General features: G+C 38.1%; 1 protein-coding gene across 2 annotated transcripts in view; it reads left to right on the top strand.

Moving 5' to 3' along the window:
* The window catches only part of LOC102292668 (leucine-rich repeat and immunoglobulin-like domain-containing nogo receptor-interacting protein 1), a 129,125-nt gene that overhangs the window by 81,974 nt on the left and 25,014 nt on the right, over window positions 1-22,137 (top strand). The window contains exon 1 of one of the 2 annotated variants that reach the window (XM_005949006.3): window positions 20,505-21,672. The exons of the other annotated variant lie outside the window; for it this stretch is intronic. The gene's annotated coding sequence lies outside the window, so the exon portion shown is untranslated. Of the gene's footprint in view, window positions 1-20,504; window positions 21,673-22,137 lie in introns of those variants that run through there. 2 annotated transcript variants of the gene reach the window in all.

The raw sequence follows: 22,137 nt of genomic DNA on the forward strand, positions 1-22,137 counted from the left end.
ATGGCATTCATTTTAAATTTCTCTTTGATATTTGGGCATATTGGGGCCCGATGAATGTAAAAACAAAGAATTACCAGATTTGATTTTTTTACCTTATTTTTGTTTTTAAGAAAAATAAGAGCCACATATGAGGATATTTGTTTAAAATTTTGATAGAACTGTAGCAGTATAATGTCCTCGTAGGTGGATGTCAGGCCCTTGTAGAGCAAAATTGAGTATTTTGGTCTAAATAACCCAAAATGTGATGTCCACATATGTGAATGCCAGGTCCTAGGAGGTTAAATTAGAAAAAGGTGTAGCCGTTTTAAAGCATGACACAAATAAGCTCATACATTTGTAATTTTGTATAAACACATAACAACTTAAATGTTTAAACAATGGCAACGATTCTACTTGTCTATTCTATTAATAAAAAATCTTTTTGTTTCATACTGCAGGGTGTATTGTGTACATTGTAACAACAAACTACTTCACATTAAAAAGCACACTGCCTTTCACTCTCAACCTCTGTTCAAGGCTATTTAGGCTTGTCACAAAACCTGAAATGACTGAATTGATGATGAGCAATTAATTTCTTCCCAAATAAAGACACAAGGTCGTCCTTTGAGTTTGCTGCTGTTTCCTTTCAAAAATAATCCAGATATAAAAATGAATGTAATCAGCGGTGAAAAAAAGAAACACGCCACAAAGCGTTATGAAACACACTTACTGTTTATAGGTAATACACATTTCATGATTTCCTAAAAAGGTCAGGGAAGAAAAACACACACAGGACTGGCTTTATGAAAACATTCATTCTGGTGCTTTAATTTGTAATCCATTTCAATCATAAACATACTGATTTAGCCGTATTTGCTAGTTCATTCTCTTTACATTAAACAGTGTAACCAATACAGGTTCTTTCTGATGCCATACATATAAATACACACATACACAAAGTGAAATCACTTATTCTTGGAGACGACATGAAATATGACAAATACGAAAACTATCTAGCTAAACTATCTTGCCAAACACTAAAACACACAGTTTGCCTCACTCTTTTCACCCTGGCACGTGAAAAGAGGAGCAAGCAGTTAGATGTTTTTCAGGAGCAAAGGGAAAACACCTTTTTCAAGAAGAGTTTCCAGCTGAAAATTGGACATTCACATCAGTAGGTGGAGTTTTCCTCTCTCCCAGGAGTGTCATTGCTGCTTGGATTGGGGCTTCCAGTTTATCAGTATCAGGTCTTCTTTTTCATGCGTGGCATGACCAGGGTATGCCCAAGCTGTCTCAGGTAGATCTGGAGGTGTCCCCAGTGTCCTTTTAACTTCTGGGAAGCTCCCCATCCACTTAACAAAGGCAGCAATAGCATCTGATTTTATATTCCTTGAAATGTCTGACAGAGCTCTTATCTCCCTTGATACTGTATGATACTTTATTTTAGGACCATGGCAGATATTAACCAAATAATTTATTAAATCTTCAAGGGCAAAATTAGGTGTTTTTGACTGGGACTGCAAGACATTTTATTTTTAAAATAAGCACTAATAAAGACAGAAACAAGAACATGTAGATGTGATATCATTAGGGACAAAATTGTTGACAAAGTCATAAACATTAGAATGAGATACAGCAACATCTATACATAGTCCAGAGTGAGGTGCTTGATTTGCCTATAAACAACAATGTTTATCTACTTCTGGAGGAATAGAAAACATGATGAAAGAAATTATTTGTCATGCTTTTTGCAAACGGAATAGAGCGTAAACAGGGGGCTACAACATGTATTATTCTACATGGTTTGCAGAGCCTACCTTGCCCTGTCAATCGTTCTGGAGACCTTTTAATCCAGTGACTTCCCTGTGGCATTGGCTTGTCTCCAGCTGTGAGCAGCAAGTGTTTATTGGCTGTGGTATCAGTGGGATACTTGTAGTGGCCCGCCCCACCTTTAATTCTTAGATTCTTGCCAAGGCTGTGACAAGCAACTCTTTGACTTCAGCTGAAGTAAAAATGTAAGTCTATGTGAGGATCCTAAATAAATCAAAGGCATATCCACAGCTGTCCCAGAGGATTCTGGTCCTCTGCTGTTTTTTTTTCTTGTTTTCTTAGATCCTTACTGCATTATTTGGTCTTTACTTAATTATTATATATCATTTATTAATAATTATGGGAAAGACTGTAATACAAGCATGACTTCAAAAATCTTTGTATCTGACGAAGAACTATAGAATGGTGAAATATTGTCCGATTGTTATGCTGTTTACACTAATTAGTCTGACAAAGCATTGCAATTAAAAGGTCAAAACTTCCTTTGGAAAATGGGTCAAGGAGCTTATATAATATTTTTTAAAAATAACATATTAATCTAAGGTGTATTTAATATTCTCTATATTAATTATACAGTATAATATCCTGGATACAACATAGGAGTCAAAACTAAACTTTGGGATTATGATACCTGTCATAGAACACCATTGTTAGAGCAGAAATAGTTGAATAGTTATATGCCTTTCCTTCCTTGGTCTTGGCATATAATTAACCTTCAATCATCATTTCACTCATCAGTGTCAAGAATAATTCTATAAATTAAATCTAGCATCACAGGGGGCTCCTTGTGTGAAAGAAGTTACCTACTATTTTATAATAGTTCTTCTGAGTTAAAAAAAAAAAAAGTCCTCCCACCATGAAAGGCTTTAATATCTGACAGCATGTGCTGCCAAAGTTATTACTTTCAAATGCTTCAGCTCAAGGCCAGAACAGTGAACCCAGTCACTATAAGCACGCACCGGAGACACATCCACATTGCATCAGAGTCACCATGACGTGGATTAAAACCATAAAAAAGTAAAATAAGATTACAATTCATGAGAACAGCTAAATATAAAGATGTACTAAAAGAAATTCTGAAGGATATACTAAATGTGTTTTTGCTACATTTGTTTCTGGGAGCTGAGGAACTTTATCATTCTTCAATTGTTTTGTGTGTTTTCAACTGTAGTGATACCGGAAATACTTTATACCATGAATGTTGTTGAAAAGAGAAAAAAGTCTTTGAGAAATTGTATAAATAGACATTGTAATGTATGCATGCATGAAAACACAAGTAATAAGTGCCGCATCTTTGTCTCTTCTCCATCACTTCCAGCTACATGTTCAATAGATTTTACCTCTGTGTGCTAAATCATCTGCTCGGCAGTGGTGTCTGTTGTTTTCAGGGTTCTATGTGATTGTCACTAAAAAGAAGAAAACCCCTTTTTCTAACTTCACCTGTCTCTACTCTTCAACTGGGTCTTCATTTAGCATGCTGAACTGGAGGTTACCTTACAGTAGAAAGTGATCAGAGATAACATTGCTTTTGTACTGGGACATTATCAAAATGAATTAATTAAAAGAAATCAAAATAGAGTAATCATACACACACAGCTGACGGTGATTACTATACTTCAATTTCAAAGCAAAATTGAAGAAGAATTTAAAAAATCTTTCAACTGATGTATAGCTTCACTAGTATAAACTACTAAGCAAAAGTGTAAAATAAAAAATCAGCTTCTGAATAGCAAGGACATTATTTCATGAAATATCAAAAACATCAGGTAATTTTGAAGCTCCCTGTATTTTTTCCAACATTCTTTATTACTAGTAAGGAGATTTATTTTCTGACATTTCACCCCATCAGTAGCAATCCAAGGAACCATTCAGACATTGGCTTTTTGTCACTGAAACTGCTAATAATGACCTCAGTGCAATCCGCAAATACTACTCATTGGAGACACATAAACACTAAACATACACTGCAAGGGAGCTGGCCAGTTGCCCTGACCCATACAGTGAGAAATGGCCATAGCCCTGGAACAAATAAAGCCACCCAATACAGACCTAGCATTTCCCCACCTAGTAATTGCCTCAGAAATGGCATTGAAATAATAAGATTCAGCTGAGTACCATGGCTAGTCTGAATGCAACACTTTTGTACCTCAGCAGCTGTGAATGTGCGCACAGGATTTAATGTATGTACAAATATCAATGTATTTGTCATTTGCCTCTGCAGGGTAGGTAGGTTGAAGAGGTTAAATGGTTTTATTTGCTACTGCACATTTACTCTGTTGATCGCCATGCTGTAGTGGAACTGCTATTGTACAGCATCATAGAGGTGCTTATCCTGCAACCTGTGAAAAGCTGGGACAAACCACACTGATTTGAGAACAGATTTCATGTTGCTGACTGTCGTTTAAAATTGTTTTTTTCCTTTTTGAAATATAACTAAAATGTGATGTTAGATTAAAGCCATAAATAAATTAGACATTTTTGTTGCTATATCAATAATTTATTTATTTAATCCAGCAGTTCTCAAAAGTCACCAAATAAAACTTCTCAAAGTATTTATACAGTTTTGAAGGCAGCACGAAGATTAAGTAAAATGAAACTCTTCCTTAAATGAGGATGTCAGGGATCAAATCTGAAGGTCAGCCACGTCTTTTTTCCTGTGAAGACCAAAACCAAGAAATGTTTTGGTGATGATACAGATTACAGATTCAGGAAGAATGAACTGTCAAATGATGCACACTAATATAGCACCCTTTAATCTTTGCTAGCTACTACAAATTTTCAGTTTGTTTCTCATTCACACATGCTTATCAAAGTAAATATGTTGCAAAACGCGAGGGCTTGTAGAATAAAATACCCGGCCTCGTGGCAGTTGGTGATACAGTCACAGTCATAGGACAGAAACTTTTTCGTGTTCCTCACTTTAAATTTCTTAAACTTATTTTGTGTTCATGAAGATGAATCATGTTCAACTATTGTTTGAAATACATTATTAATTCCATGTGTTACCTTTTTTTCCAGCTAGTCATATAAAAATGTTGTGATCACATCTTTTCAAACTTTGCTTTTCTGGTTGCCATAGTGACACATCCCTGGTTTCTCTACGAGAAAAACTTAGCAATTCATGTCTATGAACACAAAAAAATTATCAATCTTTTTGTAACTATTTCACTGCCATAAGACTGGCCTTTACACTCACTCACTTTTTGCTTTGAGTCCAGTGTTTTGCCCAGGGCCAGTCTACACCATCCTACCTCCCCATAGGCAGAATAGTGTACTGAAAGAAGAAAATTTCAATACCAAGCACAAAAATTAGCAATTCAGATACAATTCAGCATTACAGTCAATAAAATTAATCATGAAAGAATGCTGATAACACCTCTGGGAACCCCAAATTCAAAAACATAAAATCCCTCAGGGTGACTAAATAAAAGCTCTTGGTCTCAGTAGTGTAAATTCTACTACTTTGCGTTTGAACCATTTCCAGCGAATGTTGACAGATGCAGCACTGTTTGAGTGCATTTCTGACAGACTTTGGATCGCAGTGGGTTGCCCATGCTGAAATGTGTATTGTTGTAAATCAAACAAGACAGAACTGTGGATTTTGTTTTTCATTTGATTCATTGTGATTAATAAGCCATACACCATGTGGTGCAGTGCTAAACTCAGATAGCAGCTGGTAGAATTCTAGCAAGGTCAGAGAAAAACACTCGAGGACTTCAAATAATTTCCCAGACCGAGGATGAAAATGCAAGTATGATGAGAAACTAACTTCACTGAAGAATTTTGAGTCATGCATTACAATAATTAATAGCATATAGATATATGTGCATATATTATATATATAGTATTATAATATTATATAATATATATATATATATATATATATATATATTTCTATACAATACATACTCATCAGCACACACACACACACACACGACACCACAACACAATAAATTATTCACAATAGTGCCCTTAGAGATACACTGTATTGCAATCACTGCTGAATTAATTTGTGTCTGGACACCCATATGCCCAAGCCAAAGACTCATTCTCTAATGTTATTCCTTGGCAGTTGTGCCCCAAGCGGAAATCAAAGAGCAAAATAACTGTGGCATATCTTTGTGGTCACCAAGCTGCCATAATTTCTCTTAGAAGTTGGCAGTTTTATATTTGTTTGCAGCAAGAACAAGCTTTTAAGAAAGAGAATGAGTTTGTTGATCAAGGTTACGGAAAATAGAGAAAGGAAGAGAAAATACTCCTTCCATTTCTGAATGATCGCTTGAACAGTGCTCCGTGGGATGTTCAAGGCTTGAACTTTTTGTACCAAGCCTGCTTTAAATTTCTCAATAACTTTAATTCGTAACCATGAAGATTGGTGCTGTATCTTGATGACTGCATGTAATATTATCTCAGTTAGAATACATAGGATATACAGTGGCTTGCAAAAGTATTCGGCCCCCTTGAACTTTTCCACATTTTGTCACATTACAGCCACAAACATGAATCAATTTTATTGGAATTCCACGTGAAAGACCAACACAAAGTGGTGTACACGTGAGAAGTGGAACGAAAATCATACATGATTCCAAACATTTTTTACAAATAAATAACTGCAAAGTGGGGTGTGCGTAATTATTCAGCCCCCTGAGTTACGTAGAACCACCTTTTGCTGCCAGTCTTTTAGGGTATGTCTCTACCAGCTTTGCACATCTAGAGACTGAAATCTTTGCCCATTCTTCTTTGCAAAACAGCTCCAGCTCAGTCAGATTAGATGGACAGCGTTTGTGAACAGCAGTTTTCAGATCTTGCCACAGATTCTCGATTGGATTTAGATCTGGACTTTGACTGGGCCATTCTAACACATGGATATGTTTTGTTTTAAACCATTCCATTGTTGCCCTGGCTTTATGTTTAGGGTCGTTGTCCTGCTGGAAGGTGAACCTCCGCCCCAGTCTCAAGTCTTTTGCAGACTCCAAGAGGTTTTCTTCCAAGATTGCCCTGTATTTGGCTCCATCCATCTTCCCATCAACTCTGACCAGCTTCCCTGTCCCTGCTGAAGAGAAGCACCCCCAGAGCATGATGCTGCCACCACCATATTTGACAGTGGGGATGGTGTGTTCAGAGTGATGTGCAGTGTTAGTTTTCCGCCACACATAGCGTTTTGCATTTTGGCCAAAAAGTTCCATTTTGGTCTCATCTGACCAGAGCACCTTCTTCCACATGTTTGCTGTGTCCCCCACATGGCTTGTGGCAAACTGCAAACAGGACTTCTTATGGCAGCTGTATTTGTACTGACATTAGATTACACACAGGTGCACTCTATTTAGTCATTAGCACTCATCAGGCAATGTCTATGGGCAACTGACTGCACTCAGACCAAAGGGGGCTGAATAATTACGCACACCCCACTTTGCAGTTATTTATTTGTAAAAAATGTTTGGAATCATGTATGATTTTCGTTCCACTTCTCACGTGTACACCACTTTGTGTTGGTCTTTCACGTGGAATTCCAATAAAATTGATTCATGTTTGTGGCTGTAATGTGACAAAATGTGGGAAAGTTCAAGGGGGCCGAATACTTTTGCAAGCCACTGTATGTCTGCATGTATTCTAGCTCCTCCTTAATGGGTAGGCGAATCTGAACAACATTTTGCATTAACATCATATCATATTTTCTTAAAGATTTATTATAAGTCCTAGTTCTTTTTGATTTTCCTATATATTATTTTCATTTCATCAGCCCCCTACAAATGTGATGTTTCCTTCCCCATTTGTTGGATCAATGTCTGCTGCCCATACTTAACAGACACCACAATTTGGACCTACAGCATAATTTTGTTTGAGTTATTGGTAAATATGGAATGAAGAATTTGGAAAAATGCCACAAGCCTGGCAAAAACTGCCTGTAGGGGAGGTTTTTGCCACTACAACTAATTACACCAATAGCACAAAAAGGATAATAGTAATTCTCATAATAATGTCTTCAAATTCTTTACTTCTCTTACTGCAGCTCACTTATTGTATTTTTTTTAAAATAATCAAACTTTGGTTTCTCAAGTACTAAATGGTAGCTACCAGTAGAGTTTGCTACTTTAACTGGACCCTGTGGTTTGATTCTCTGTGCCGGATTATCCTTTATGAAGATCATTAACAGTCTGTTAAGTCTGTCTTGTGTCATTGTACTCAGTAGCTTTTTATATTTTTGTTTGTTTGTTGCACTTTTAGGAAACTGTGATCTCCTTCAGCAACTGGTGCAAAAAGCAGTGGGACAACCAAATTCGATTCGATTATTGGAGACTGGAGGTGAACTCGAGTTTCTGTAGTTGTTTAGTTCCAGCATCTAGAAGTCTGCTCAAAGCATTCAATTCTGCAGGATATCCTTTGCTTTTAATGTGTCTGGTGTCACGATGTGTCACGGCTTTTTCCAGTGCAATGTTTCCCTGGGGAAAAGTTCTAGCATTTTTCTTATTGACAGATGCGATCAGATTCACTTCCCCAAGTATGTCTCTGTGCCCTGGATGTGAGAAAAAAATACTCTTCCATAACATCAACAGCGTAGTCCAGTAAAACAGCTTGTAAACCTGTTGTGTGGATCCATTACTACCTCACTGTCTCCCTTGTAGTTGAAGATATTTCCTTTTTTGGGGGAGGGTGTCACAGTGCACTGTTTCAGGAAATCAGGTCTCTGCATCCAACTCCTGCGCCAGATATTTTTCATTTGACTGCATGCTTTCAAATTTGCCGTCAGTGTGATTGTCCAACAGGAATCATTTTGTCACAGTCAGCTGTACTACTGCACTAAGTGCACAGTGTCTGCAGAGTCTTACCAGTAATATTTATCTCATTTAAAATGCTATACCATGTTATGATGGCGCATGAATGGTTGCCTTTTGATCTTAGCTGTAATGACTTCAGCTTCAGATCTAGTTTTAGCTTCACAAGCAGCAGTTGGACTTTCATCTTGTGACACTTTTAGCATTGCATCTCATGCTGCCTCTAACTGGGTTTGAGCACATGTGTACCTGACCTTCACGTTTCACAAACTCTGTTTTGAATATGTTTATGTTTACCCCTCATTTGATCTACCGTTATTGTCCTTGACCGCTCGTGTCCATAATGTCAACATCCTGTCCACTAATGTTCCCAGTGACATCATTCGTGCAAGGATGCGTGCAATCGGTTATCTCTGCGAATTCCAGAAAATGCTTTCTAATCTCTGCGCTTCTCCCTCTGTGTTGTAACAAAGTGTACAATCACAGTCATCTGTTCTGTTCTGCTCACAGTAGGAGCACAGTCTAAAAATATGGAGCAGCATTTAGCTGACCGCAGCACTGTGAGAATTTCCTGCTGAATGTGAGATGCTTTGCATTGCTGTCATTTCATTTGGTATGTCCTTGCGTAAATAGTGAATATGTATTTCTTTTGAAGTTACTCTCCATATGTGTCCAGCCATAAAGCTGTCAGATCAGCCTCACTAGTTTAGGCAAACTGTTACTGTTCTTCAAACAACATATGCGCTTATGTGGAATGCCAGTTTTTGCATACACATTACCTCATAAGAGGAAACTACTGCTATGACTCATTCTCAATTCATTGTCTTGGCCTGTTCCCTACTGATTTTGCATCTGCACTATATAGATAAAAGTCCACGGCCACCTACACATTACACCTACAGGAGCTTCTGGCCATGGAAGCCCAACACACGAAGCTCCTGGCACAACGTTTTTTTAGGTTTGGTACTCTGTCGTTCCTGAATAGGTAGGGCTTTGGTGCCTTTTATGAACTATGCGCCTCAGCAACCCCAGTTGTGTAACATTATGTGGTCTGCCACTTTGTGGCTGAGTTGCTATGGTTCCTAAACTCTTTTACTTTTCAGTAATGCAAATTACAGCTGATCATGGAATATTTTGAATGCAAGAATTTGCATCAACTGACTTGACTCCTAAGGCCCTTTAGAACAAACCATTCTTTGACAAATGTTTGTAAAGGCAGAGTGCATGGCTAGGGCCTAAACACCTTTATCATCTGATACCTTTTTTTATATACAGTAGTGTACAATAGAAGTCTTGTTCAGTCCTTTGTTAAAACCATCTAACTTTGTGTGATTTCGCTCTAGCATCACTTTTTCCCAGTCTTTAACATCATCTTTTGATAGGACTTTATGACACTCCTCCATGATGTCCTTGGGGTATTGTTGTTGGGCATTTGATTTATCAAAATACCCCAAATCTTCACTTTTTATATAAGCAGCCAGATACTTCACATGCTGTATTGTTTTTCATGGCTTGTGAGAGCTGGGAGTGAGTGTTAGTAAGCGATTGGTTGTCCAGAGTAACTGCCACATTCCTCATCAGTATTTTTTTCCTCTCATTTTCCACCTTTGTCCAGAGGCCTCCACAGGCAAAGGAAATCGCCTGACGAGGCTGACCCTGAAATGTGTGAGGAATTAAAAAGCAAGCTGCCTTTTAGATGCTTGGCATGAACATGTTCTCATGCTCTCTTTAACAGAAACAGGTTTTCGTTGCCCGGGTGGCGCTCTAATGTGCAGTAGATCATAAACCATTGGTTGGTGTGTTAAAGACAGACATGTTGCAACAAAATATTCTAGGTCAGGGTGAAAATTTGACTTGGCTATGATACCAATGTGACAAATATTTTAAAATAAAATGATGGCATTTATAAACCAGTGGATTCAGAGTGTTTTTAGAATATATTAGATGAGAAGATTGCCTGGACCGACTGATGAATACTGGATGAATAGATAGAGAGTGAATTTGTGTGAAGTAAATCTAAGCTGTAAAAAGGAGGCTGAGTAGATAGTAGATAGTAGTAAATTTTGCATATGTTCACAGGTTGAAAGTGTTGTTGAAACACACTTGTGGTCAAATTTAATCTATTTATTTGTCTAGAGCAGTTAGTGTTTAAGTACTTCCTTGAACACATGGATTAAATATTAGCAATAATATTGAACACTTTTTGTTAACCAGTTTGACTTTTGTATGAAATACTTTGTTCTAGGCCTGTTTTTAAATTACGCAGCTCGTATACATCGGCTTATATTTTTTTCATGACTCATGTCTTTTAGTGACACTGTTAAATGCATGAATAGCGTTAAGATTGCATGCCATGGAAAAACTAGCCAGAGGCGCTGAGCTTCTTTGAGCATTTTTATGTGTTTGACATCAGCAAAGTCTAATAACACAGGCCATCTACATCCTCTGTGAAGTGTAACCTATAAGGCCATACACTGTTTGTATCAGATACAGTTTTCACAATGGACAGTTTAACATTTCATAGTCTTATTGTACCAAACAGCTTTGAAGGCTTATTGATGATTGATTTTCCATAATACTCTTAACTAGGCGTGGCTTCTATGATCGAACCTTTTAACTTAACTTCAACTTAATGTCTGTTCGTTTACAGCCAGTGTGAGCTGCAGAGAAAATGAGATTAGACCTTTTGCAGCATGCAATCACTCAGCAGATCAACATGGATTTGGCTGTCAACAATTTACTAAAGTCATGGTGGCAGCTGTAAAGAGATTGAAATCTCTCCCTGCCCTTTGGAATAGTGCAGTGTTAGTGAGGAGTGTATGGGCGGTGGGGGGATAGTGAAATTATTTGAAATAGTGATTACCAGTGTATCCTACTCCCAATCTCCCAATACCACTCCCTCACCTTCAGTTACCATCTCAAAAACAAAGGGATACGATTCGATTCAGTCCTAGATTAGCTTTGTGTGTGCCTGTGTTCATGTGTCCAAGTGTTTGCTGGGATTTTTATGTGTGTCTGTACTGCACAGAGACCGAGGGGTGGCAACATCTTTTACAAGGAGCTCTTGTGTCCGGAAGCCATTGTCTGTATGCCAAGATGACAAGCGAGTAGCCCTGGCAATGGATGGTGCCCTGCAGATGAAAAAAATAAATAAAAACAGAGCCATTGTTTCAGAGGCCATGAGCAGAATATCTGCAGGGGTCTGAGGCCAAACCACTGCTTGTAATAGCTTGTCTATAGGGAAACACATTTGTCACATTTGTCTTGTTGGCAAAATGAAAACCCAAACGGCTCGTTCTACAAGATAAAAGAGCAACTACAGTGGTTGACCACTAAATTGTACAGCCGCCATTAAGAGGTTCATTCATATAGGATCGTTTCCTTACATTTTGGAGTTATTTATGTGTATATTTGTTTATTTAAATACTGACTATATTCCAAAAAGTATGCATCCTAAAACCTTTTTTTAAACACAAATTAACAGGTGAGGTCACACTTTTTGCTCATTTTGTTCCGAAGCTTGTCAAACAAGTATGGTATTTCTCTGTATGGTAGCCATGTAACTATGTTTTATGTAAGGCACTGTAGAATGAAGTGTTTGTAATATTTGCATTCTGTCCGATCTTTTAATTTAAAGGATAGTCACCACCATAAACACAAGAGACAAAAGGACTGCCATGCTGGTCACTGACTGGATCATGAAGCAAATACAAAAAGAAAGACATTCAGTCCTGTTTACACAATATTAGATCAAGCGCTATTGTCTCAAAAGATGTAAGAGAAGAATATACAAAGTGACAAAGCTCCTGCAGATTAAGGAAAACTAGCGAATAATATTACCCAATATTATTGGGTAATATCTTTGTAAAAATCTACATTAGAAAAATCTGCAGCATTGGTTGATCAGATAAGTTCAGCTATAGCTGTCTTAGACAGGAGAGTCACCAATTACCTGCTGAACAAGAAAAGAAGGCAGCAGGGATGCAATAATCATATCATCTGTAAACCAGAACTGAGCATCAAGGACAGTGGAGTACACGCTGAACTAGAAACATCAGATAGATGAAGGCCCACAGAGAGACACCAAGAAGAAGGTAACCCCCACCAGAGAGACTAACACAAATCAGAAAAGGTCTTTGACCTTTGTCCAAGAAATGACAGTGGGTATAAGTCAAAGTCGGCAAGACAGAAAATGCTTTCACTCTTAAATTTACTTTAAAAAACTAAAAAAAGAAAAAAAGTCATTTATTTAAAAAACAACATTGTTGATTCTTTTTCTTCTGGCTGGATTTATTTATAGTACCTCAGTAAATTAAATGAGTCTTAATCCAAAGTATATTCTTTTGACTCTTAAGGTGATAGCAAGAAATAATATTCTTTAATTCTCTTTACGTTCTGTCTTTTTATTCAGCATGAGCTCAACCACACCCAGCAAACTGACAGCTATTGTTAATGGTATTATTGATCAAATTTAGCAGCAGTGGTGCTGAATTGCTTTGTTAAGGCTGACACTTCTTAATGAGTGAAGATAGTTTGAACTTTAACATTAAAAAAAAAAAACAAGTGAGATCATTGTAGCTTTCATTCATGTTAGCAATGTTATCCTGTTTGCAAAAAGAAAAGTAAAAAAAACATAATTGAGCTTTCAATAATATGAATATTTCCAGGTCAAACTGTTTTGTTGTTCATTGCTGAGAAAGTTTTTATTATATTCTGTTAGTGGTGTTGTTTAAATTAGTCTTTCTAGCTGTGGGCTGCATTATTTAAAGGTAAAACAAAGAAAATTGATCTTTACCAAAGTCCTAAATGCCAAGAGAGAATATGAACTGACCTGGGACCTGTTGGACTTTCATTTGCCTCTAAAGCATCGAAATACCTGTGCACTGATTCTCCAGAATCAAGTGTTGTATAAGGCTGTGGATGGGAGCATTGCCACTGTCACATTTTACATTAAACTTTAAATATTTCCACTATCTGAATAGTTTCAAATGGTAATTTGATAATGAAAATTGGTTCAACAAAAAGAATAAACCCACTCATGTACTAGCTTCTGACATCAGCTATTTTTTCTTGATTGAACATTCTGTCTGCTTATGAAACTGAAGGACAGCATCATTGTTCCAAAATGGAAGAAAATAAAAAAAAGTTTATAAAAAATGCAGTAGAAATCAGTGATAATGTGAAATACAAGAACAAAAAATTGCAGAGGATTATGCGGTCTCATTTGGGCCTCAGTGATAGATTAAGCCCCAGCATTCAAAGGCAATGTGTTCAAGGGTGGAAGTGACTTTGCCAAGACACTGTGAGATAAGAAGCTAACTGTTATTAGTTTAATGGGAATGATAGTCTGCCCAAAGCAGTGTGTGCAAGTGGCATGGGAGCATCATTTTGCTTTGCAGTCTTTCTTGCACTGCACTGAGCCTGAGTAGCGGTGAGAGAGCAGCAGCCTGCCAATTGTTTTGTGGGAAATATAAACCACTGAAGACAAAGTATTGCTCATATGACCACTGGGCTAGGTCTAGGTCCAGATCTAGGTCCGAGTTGCCACAGTATTTATTCTTCATTACTATGATAGGCCAGATAATACCTCTGATATCAGTATGGTCTGTGCTAGTAGGCCCAAAGAAACACTAGCCTTAGAGTTAGTATCCAGGATCCCTTCTTGCTGTATGCTTTTCCACTTAGTACATCTGTGGGAGCAATTGTGTCAAAGCTACTATAACAAGGTTCAGAAATGTGTTCAGCAATGATTATGGGTGCTGAGCTGTTCATTAGTTGACTTATCAATGTGAATATGTCATCATTTTTATGACCATTACATATTCCTTTGGTGTACTGCTGTCATCTCAAACAGATTTCATGATCTTGATGGCTGTCATTTTCATGTTGGATTGAAACTCTTGCAACGTTATGAGTTTCAATTATTTGTTATGAACATAGTTCTATATCTGAGGATGTCATGCTACAAAACCAAAGCAATCACTCCCTAAACCACACGCAGTCCCAGAACAATATCCTTTACATTGTTAAAGCTTGTTAATAGTGTGCATTACCGCTAAATTATGATTTTGTATTTCTGTAGGTTGCGCATTTGCGAGGGTAAAACTAGATGTCAGTAATGCCAAATCCAATTCTTTGCATATTTGGTTGCTGCCTGCAAGCCCATATTACAATGCTTATTCAGGACCTTGGCAATTCAAAGCCCATTGAGGGACTTTTCCCTTCCAACCTCACTGCTTTCCATTTTCACTGCACCAGCCATTTTACATAGCAGTACAATAACACAAGTCAGCGCAAATGAGTGTGAGTGTGAGACTGAGTGACAATGAGTGAGTCGATGTATGTGCCTATTATTTATGTGTGAGGACGTTTGAGTGACAGTGGGGAGTGTGTTGCCATTTGTAAGGATTAGAAGAATAGTGAGTAAAGAGATGGATTTTAGGTAAGTGCCGCAAAAAGAAAGAAAGAAAAACAGGGCAAGAAAGAAATATTTATGCTGCTTTACTTTGACCAACTTAACAGCCAACAAAGTTTGACGGAAAACAGAAAAGGAAAGTTTATAGGTTTGTAAGTCCTGTTTACTTTGTTTCAAGAGGTTTTTCTTGCTGTTGAGTTTTGCTGTGCTGTGTCTGGGTTCTGGGTTTTTTTTTTAGCTTTATATTGTTTTTGCTTCTTTTCTGGAAAAGAAATCGATATTACTTTGGAGCAAGTAAGTGTTATGAGATGTCAAATTTGGTCCCAGCCAGGACCAATGCTTGCCTAACATATCCCCCCCAAAGAGTTTCTGGCTGCTGCATTTTGTGGCACACAGCAAATGTGCAAAGGGTTTCTGCCCAAACCACAGATTCCTGCTATATCCAAGTATTTTTTACACGGTTGTAAAGTTTTAAAAATAGAAAACAACCAGCAAATGCAGATTTGTAACACAAAGGAAAATAAGCAATATTCCTAGAGATCTTTAAAAAATAAAAACTCCATCTTTCTAACAATTTTTGTATTTCATGGGCGTATCATATACTAATGTGCTATAAAATAAAGCCACTTTGTGAGACTGCTGTTGTATGAATAAATAAACCCAGCTTGTTCCCAAAGTCAAGAGTGCTGCAGCACATTTAAAAACCAGAAAATTCCCTTGGGACCCACCCAATATTACATCTTCACTCGAATCAAAATACAAGATAAAGCACTGCATTTCCTTGAAAATTTCATTTTTTAAAAACATGATCAATTGCTAATACTACTCAGTCAAGCGTTGAGGCCAATGTGTGACCCACCTGCCAACCCAATATCATGACAAAGTGTGTAACAACAGAAACGCCCGTCCACCGTGTCAATTTCACACTTTGGTCTCCAAAACATTGCAGCAAAGGGAGTTATTTTACATGAAAATAATCACAGGAAAGCATTTAGCAGACATTACTGACACATTTACACGTAAATACATATTAGCCCCCTAGCTTAATCGATTCTGACGATTAAGGACCCGGAAATATCCTTAGTACGTTTTTTGCTCACCACCGACTTGGTGTCTTAAAATATATTATCTCGCCCTGCTGGTAATGCAACTTCTTCACAAATCTCCATTTCAGATTTTGGAGAGGCAAAGCGTGAAATGGACACAGCGGACCAACGTGTCTATTGCACGTTTTGCTCTGATATTAAGTTGACCTGCCACTGCAGTAAATGAGGACCATGAGTAATATAACAAACTAACCTCCTATTATCAGTTTTAATTTACAAACCAACCCTCACAGTCTCTTCCGTTTATCCCAGTCTCTGGGTAGAGGGAAGCTGGAGTCTATCCCAGCTACCATAGGGCAGGAGGTGGGATACACCCTGGACAGATGGCCAGTCTGTCGCACAGCCAAGAGTAAATAAACAAATATATTTAGATAAATATATAACTGTACCAAGTTGTAATTTCAACCTGAGTTTTTGTTATTATTCCTGCAGTACCTTGGCAGCCCACCAGGTGAATACACATGTAAATACACAAATCAGCCACAACTTTAAAAACCACCATGGGCGTCCTATGGCTGGCAGGGAAAGCTGGCAGTGGATCATTTTGATCCTCTGGATTACAAAGTGAGAGTCTGGAGTCTAGATCAATACCATGGGCTCTTTGTCCTGTTTCTTGAGTCTTTTTTGAACAGCTCTTGTGAAATGAGGCAATGTCCAGCTAAGAGAGGCCACTGTCATTGGGGAATGCCATCACCATGTGCGTGTGCTTGGTCTGTAGCATCCAGATGCATGAAGGTTTCCCAGCAGACAATTGTGCAGCAGTGAAAGATTCAACTACTTGTTGGCGTCTTAATATTTATCTGTTGTTGCTGAATGGATATATGATCACACGCTAAATGGTTAGCTGCAACTCATAATAAGAGTCAATCTGCCTTTTGAAAAAATAAATACCAAAGGGACCAAAGACTGAAAAACAAACAAAAACAACAAAAATAAAAGGCTGTCGGCAACTGGTGAATTCAGTTTTCACTTGATGTTGAAAACAGTTAAGATTTCATTCCCAAGTTTTCATTTGTCTCCTACTGTGAAGGAAAAAAAAATTCTGAACACCAGAATTTAATTTGGCAACATAAATTAAGTCAGAGTGAAAGTTATTCTAGCTTGCAGACACAATTCATGATTCATTCTCAAAAATATATTTCTTTATTTCTGTTGAAATAGTGACTCTTAAAATGATGCCAAAGACTGTATCGGTATCAGAATTCATTGGGGGGCCAGCCTTATCAATAGTTACCCAGCAAGAATGACAACCTTGAAACTTGCTATACAAAGCCACTCACCTATCAAGAACGATTGTAGCATAACAAGAAAATGGTTATTTTATCATCTAATCACAGAGTCATTCATCTTGCAGAGTCATGATTATCCACCTGACAGAAACCCCTCACACCAAGTATAAGAGAAGATTAAGGACAAGCATGCGTGCCAGTGTTGAGGAACACAGCTGAACAAATTAATTATTGATGGGATCCTTTCAAAGCCTGTGGCGTCACTAGGTATCCATTGTTACCTCTGTTGTTGTTTGCAGCTCTTAGCAGGGCAGAGAGGATGGAGACGAAGTAGAGAAGAATGAGGTCTACGAACTTCGCCTCTCTCCTCCCGCCTATGAGGTGCATCATGTCACAGTCAAATGTTCCCTTTTGGAATCTAATTTTCTCTGAGTTTTATTCATCTAATAACACAGTGAGCATGTTTGACTAGTACTGCAAATATGAGTATAATCGTGCATTTACTTATTAATTTTATTTTACTCATATCGATCAGCTGATGAGTAATATATATTGATGAAACATGTCAAGCACCAGTACACAAAACGTATTACAATTGTTTATTTTTAACTTTATATCTATAGGGAAATATACTGTCAGTTCTAGGGTAGTGATCTGGAAAGAAAAAGCCCCTGTCTAACAGAATGGTTTTATAGCCAGGCAGCGTGGAAATAACTCTAAAATACTGGCAAAATTCCTTCTACTCATTGCAAGGGTACCTTGGCCATGCGTGATCTGCTGCTGAAGACATTGACAAGTAGCTGTGGTGCCAGAATGGCTTAAGTTCCTGTGCAGAGTTGCTTTGGGCATGCAAAAGTGACAGATTTCAACACTGCTGGACAAATATTTTGTGTGACTTTGTCATAGTGTAAGCAGATAATATAGGGTACATTATAGTTTTTGAAATCGAAGTTAAAATCTAAGTCCTAAAACTCTTCAAAACATAGGAATAACTTCATTTTATAGCTTACTTTAAAGACCTTTTGCAGTTAATGTACACAGACGTAAACACCATCAAAATCATATTTCAGTTACAAAATATTCTATTTTTTACTGTAATTACACCTCAGCTAATCACAAAAAAAATAAGTTAGTGCCTTCCTAGTATGTTCATCAGTGATACGAAACCAACCAAATCATTTAACACCAGCATCCAGTACTCAAAGATAACAGGTAGTTCAAGAGATCGTTTGTAAGAATGGAACATGATTTTCTGTGATACAGAAATTAATTAATCTATTTTGTCTCATTTATTTGCCAAGACTCATTATGGCAGAAGAGAATCCCAGCGATGATAGACGCTGGTGCTGGTGAAGATGGGGACTTGGATGGGTTCTGATTGAGCAGGGTGAGGCAGAGATGGGGAGGAGGTGGCTGTACAAATGACAGACTGGAAGACAGAAGAGCACTGAGATTTAAAGCACATGGGTTGGAGCTGATTGGCTCACTGAAGGTGGGCAAGAGAATGATTGGTCTTGAGTAATGATGTCAGCATTGACTTTGACAGCGTGGGAAGTGCAGTAAAGAATAGACTAGCAGGTGGACATCAAGGAAGTGGCTAAATGGGTGGTTACAGATCTTCTATACTGAACGCATGAATAAGTTTCATCATGAGCACAAAATTGAGAAAAACTAGAAAATTGAGAAAATTGCTGAAAAATCTAAATTTCAACAATTTATTTTTGCCATGCTAACAAACATGCTAATGTTCAACTTTATGGCCACTCGAGGTTAGACAAGATTAACGTGACTCTATTTCTGAAAATTAATTAAACACTCATAATTGTGTTTGTATTATATGCACATAAATATGTGTGTGTTTTTCCTGAAACAATGTAAAATCCATTGTTTTGGTTTTTACATTGTTTCATTTAAGACCATTCATTAACTCATGGGCACAGTGCTTTGCAAGTTTTCACCAATCAGTGAGTTAAGGTCCTATTGTTTATGACATTGATAAAAGTTTTTAATGATATATATATATAATTTTTTTAAATGGGTCATTGGTAAGGGTTACACCTAACAGCAAAGTAAGGATTCATAAATGGAACATGTCATGGCAGACAGTGCAAGCACCATGTAAACTTACAGATGTCTATGATGAATAGGTCCGATTTTGCAGTCGAACATAGAAACATACCAAATGTTTAAACTGAGATATTTCGTTATTTTGTGAAAATTTTTAACTCATTTTAAATTTCATGACAGCAATAGAAAAAAAAGTTGACACAGGGCTTACTACTGTAGCATCCCCTCTTTTTGTAATGACACACTCTAAACATCTGGGAACTGAGGAGACCAACTGCTGGAGTTTTGGTAGAGGAATGTTGTCCCAGTCTTCTCTTATATAGGATTCTAGGTGCTCAGCAGTGTGTTTCCTTTACATATCTTTCATTTCATGTGCAAAATATTTTCAGTTGGTGAATAGCCTGGACTGCAGGCAGACCAGCTAAAGCCATGAAGTTGTAATAGCTGCAGTATGTGGTTTAGCAACGTCTTACTGAATGCAAGACCATCCATGAAAAGTACATCATCTAAAAGGGAGCATAAGTTGCTCTGGATCATGTTAGCATATGTTTTTTTTTGTATGATAGATTTCTTATCCTGGATCCTGGACAGTGTTTACAGACAGTGACTTCTGGAAGTGTTCCCCAGTCAAAGCAATGGTTTCCATGTCAGAATCATGCCTGTATTTAATGCAGTGCTACCAGAGGGTCTGAAACCCATGAGTGTCCAGTATTGGGGTTTTTTGGCCTTGTCCTTTGCACACAGCGATTCTCCTGATTTTTTTTGATATTGTGTTACTGCAGAGGATGAAATATTCAGAGTCTTAGCAATTTCATTATGAGGAAGGTTACTCTGAAATGGCTCCGCTATTTGTAGATGCAGTTTTTTTTTTTCCAGATTAATAAGCCTCTGCCCATCTTTCCTTCTGAGAAACTCTCTAAGTTGCTCTTCCTTCCTTCTACCACTTCCTTTTCCAGCCTTTTGTTGCTCTGTCCCACTTTTTTACTCAGAAAGTGTGGCGACATCAAATTCATAAATACCTATTTTTCAGTGACACAGTAAAAAGTCTCAGTTTAAATATCTATTTTTTCTATGTTTTGTTGTGAAAAATGTGATTACAAGAAATCACTGCGTTTTTACACAGCAACCCTTTTTTTGATTGGGGTTGTAATTTTATTTTCCAGTTTTAAATCACCTACCATCTCTAAGTGATTGTCCATAGACTCCGTTTAAAAATCACAGGAGGTAAAATATCAGGTATGTATTAGGGAGCATACTGCACAGACTGCCTCATGGAAGAAGCAGTGTGTTGTGAATGCCTGTGTATGTTTGACTGCAGTACCCGAAGCCCACAGTGCCATCAGGCCTTTAAAAAGGGAACTGCTACTTTCTCATAGACTCCCTTCCTTCCTCGTCTCACGTTCCCTTTTGGTTTCCACTTCTTTCTCAGACACATATATAATTATATATAACCGTATTTTCCATGACGTTTCGGTGAAGCATTTGCACGTTACAAAGGTGTCGCGGACAAATTAGGTTCAGTTTACCCTCAGAATATATTGCTGCTTTATGTCCCATGTGCCCGTGTGCGTCAACGTTTCTGTGCGCGCCAGAGGAGAGGCTGAAATCTGGAAAGACATATCTGGACATATAAGGAAGGTTAACAAAACGCGTGGGGTCTAAATGAATATACCACTAAATGGACGAATTGCGTATGTGACGTGATAGAACACGGCACACACGCCCAGGCAAACACACAGCTTTACCACACACACTTGAGTAGGACACCGGGCAGAGTGCGTTCCGCTGATCATCTCCGTCCCTCCCTCCAGCAATCGGATTGCCTGTGCCACTGACGACAGCCAGTCACACAGTACCGAGAGTGTGCTGTGGAGAGACTGCATCAGGGAGCTGTGCGCTTGGATCGGGAGCAGTGCGTGGGAGTTGTTCTCTACCTGCCATTTGCATTCCTTCTTTATTCTCATCGGACGAGTTCGGGCTCACAAGGAGCCCCATTACCAAGGGAGGATCGCGCTGTATGTGCGCGTTTGTGTGGGTTATCTGTTTTAACTACTGCTATCGTCTCAGAACTGCAGCAGTGCCGTTTTGGAGAAAGTCGTTGGAAATCAGCAGGAAACGGCTGCCTGGTGTCTGTTCTCCCTTGTCATCTTTTAAAGCTATCTATCAAGGAGATGGACTTGAGATAGTGCGTCTCAGTTTAAGTGTTGGTGGCTGGGAGTTGCCGTCGGGAAGAAATGCGAAAGGATGCTTGGAAGCAGTGAGGGCTACAGCAGGTAAGTATTTGGTTAATAAAGCCAGTGAAATAAAATAAAATACATTTAGGAAAAACTGTTTTTAAAATAAATCAATAAATAAATAAATAAAATAATGCAGATACATTTCGGTTTCCGTGCTTATGTCACTGCGGTTTAATGTGGGGTGAGGCCAAGATTTTAGAGAGGTGGATAGTATGCAGCCAAACCCTGGTCTCCCCCTGGCTACTTTGAAGAAAACATCCATCAAATATGTGAATTCTAGTGCGCTAGTGGCGACATCAGTTCATAAGAGAGGTTTATTTGTAACTCCAAGGAGCGCTTTCCGATGTCAAATCAACAATATACATATACACATATATTCCTGCAAGTCCCAAATGATAAGGACAGAATTTGTTGACAGGACAGAAACGCAAACGGGGACTTGAGTGTGATTAGGCGCGTCCTCTGCAGGTATCAGAACATCCAATAAAGACACATTCCAAA

This window comes from Haplochromis burtoni, unplaced genomic scaffold, assembly GCF_018398535.1.
Source record: "Haplochromis burtoni strain Fernald_Lab_line unplaced genomic scaffold, NCSU_Asbu1 Contig_635, whole genome shotgun sequence".
Taxonomy (NCBI): Eukaryota; Metazoa; Chordata; class Actinopteri; order Cichliformes; family Cichlidae; genus Haplochromis; species Haplochromis burtoni.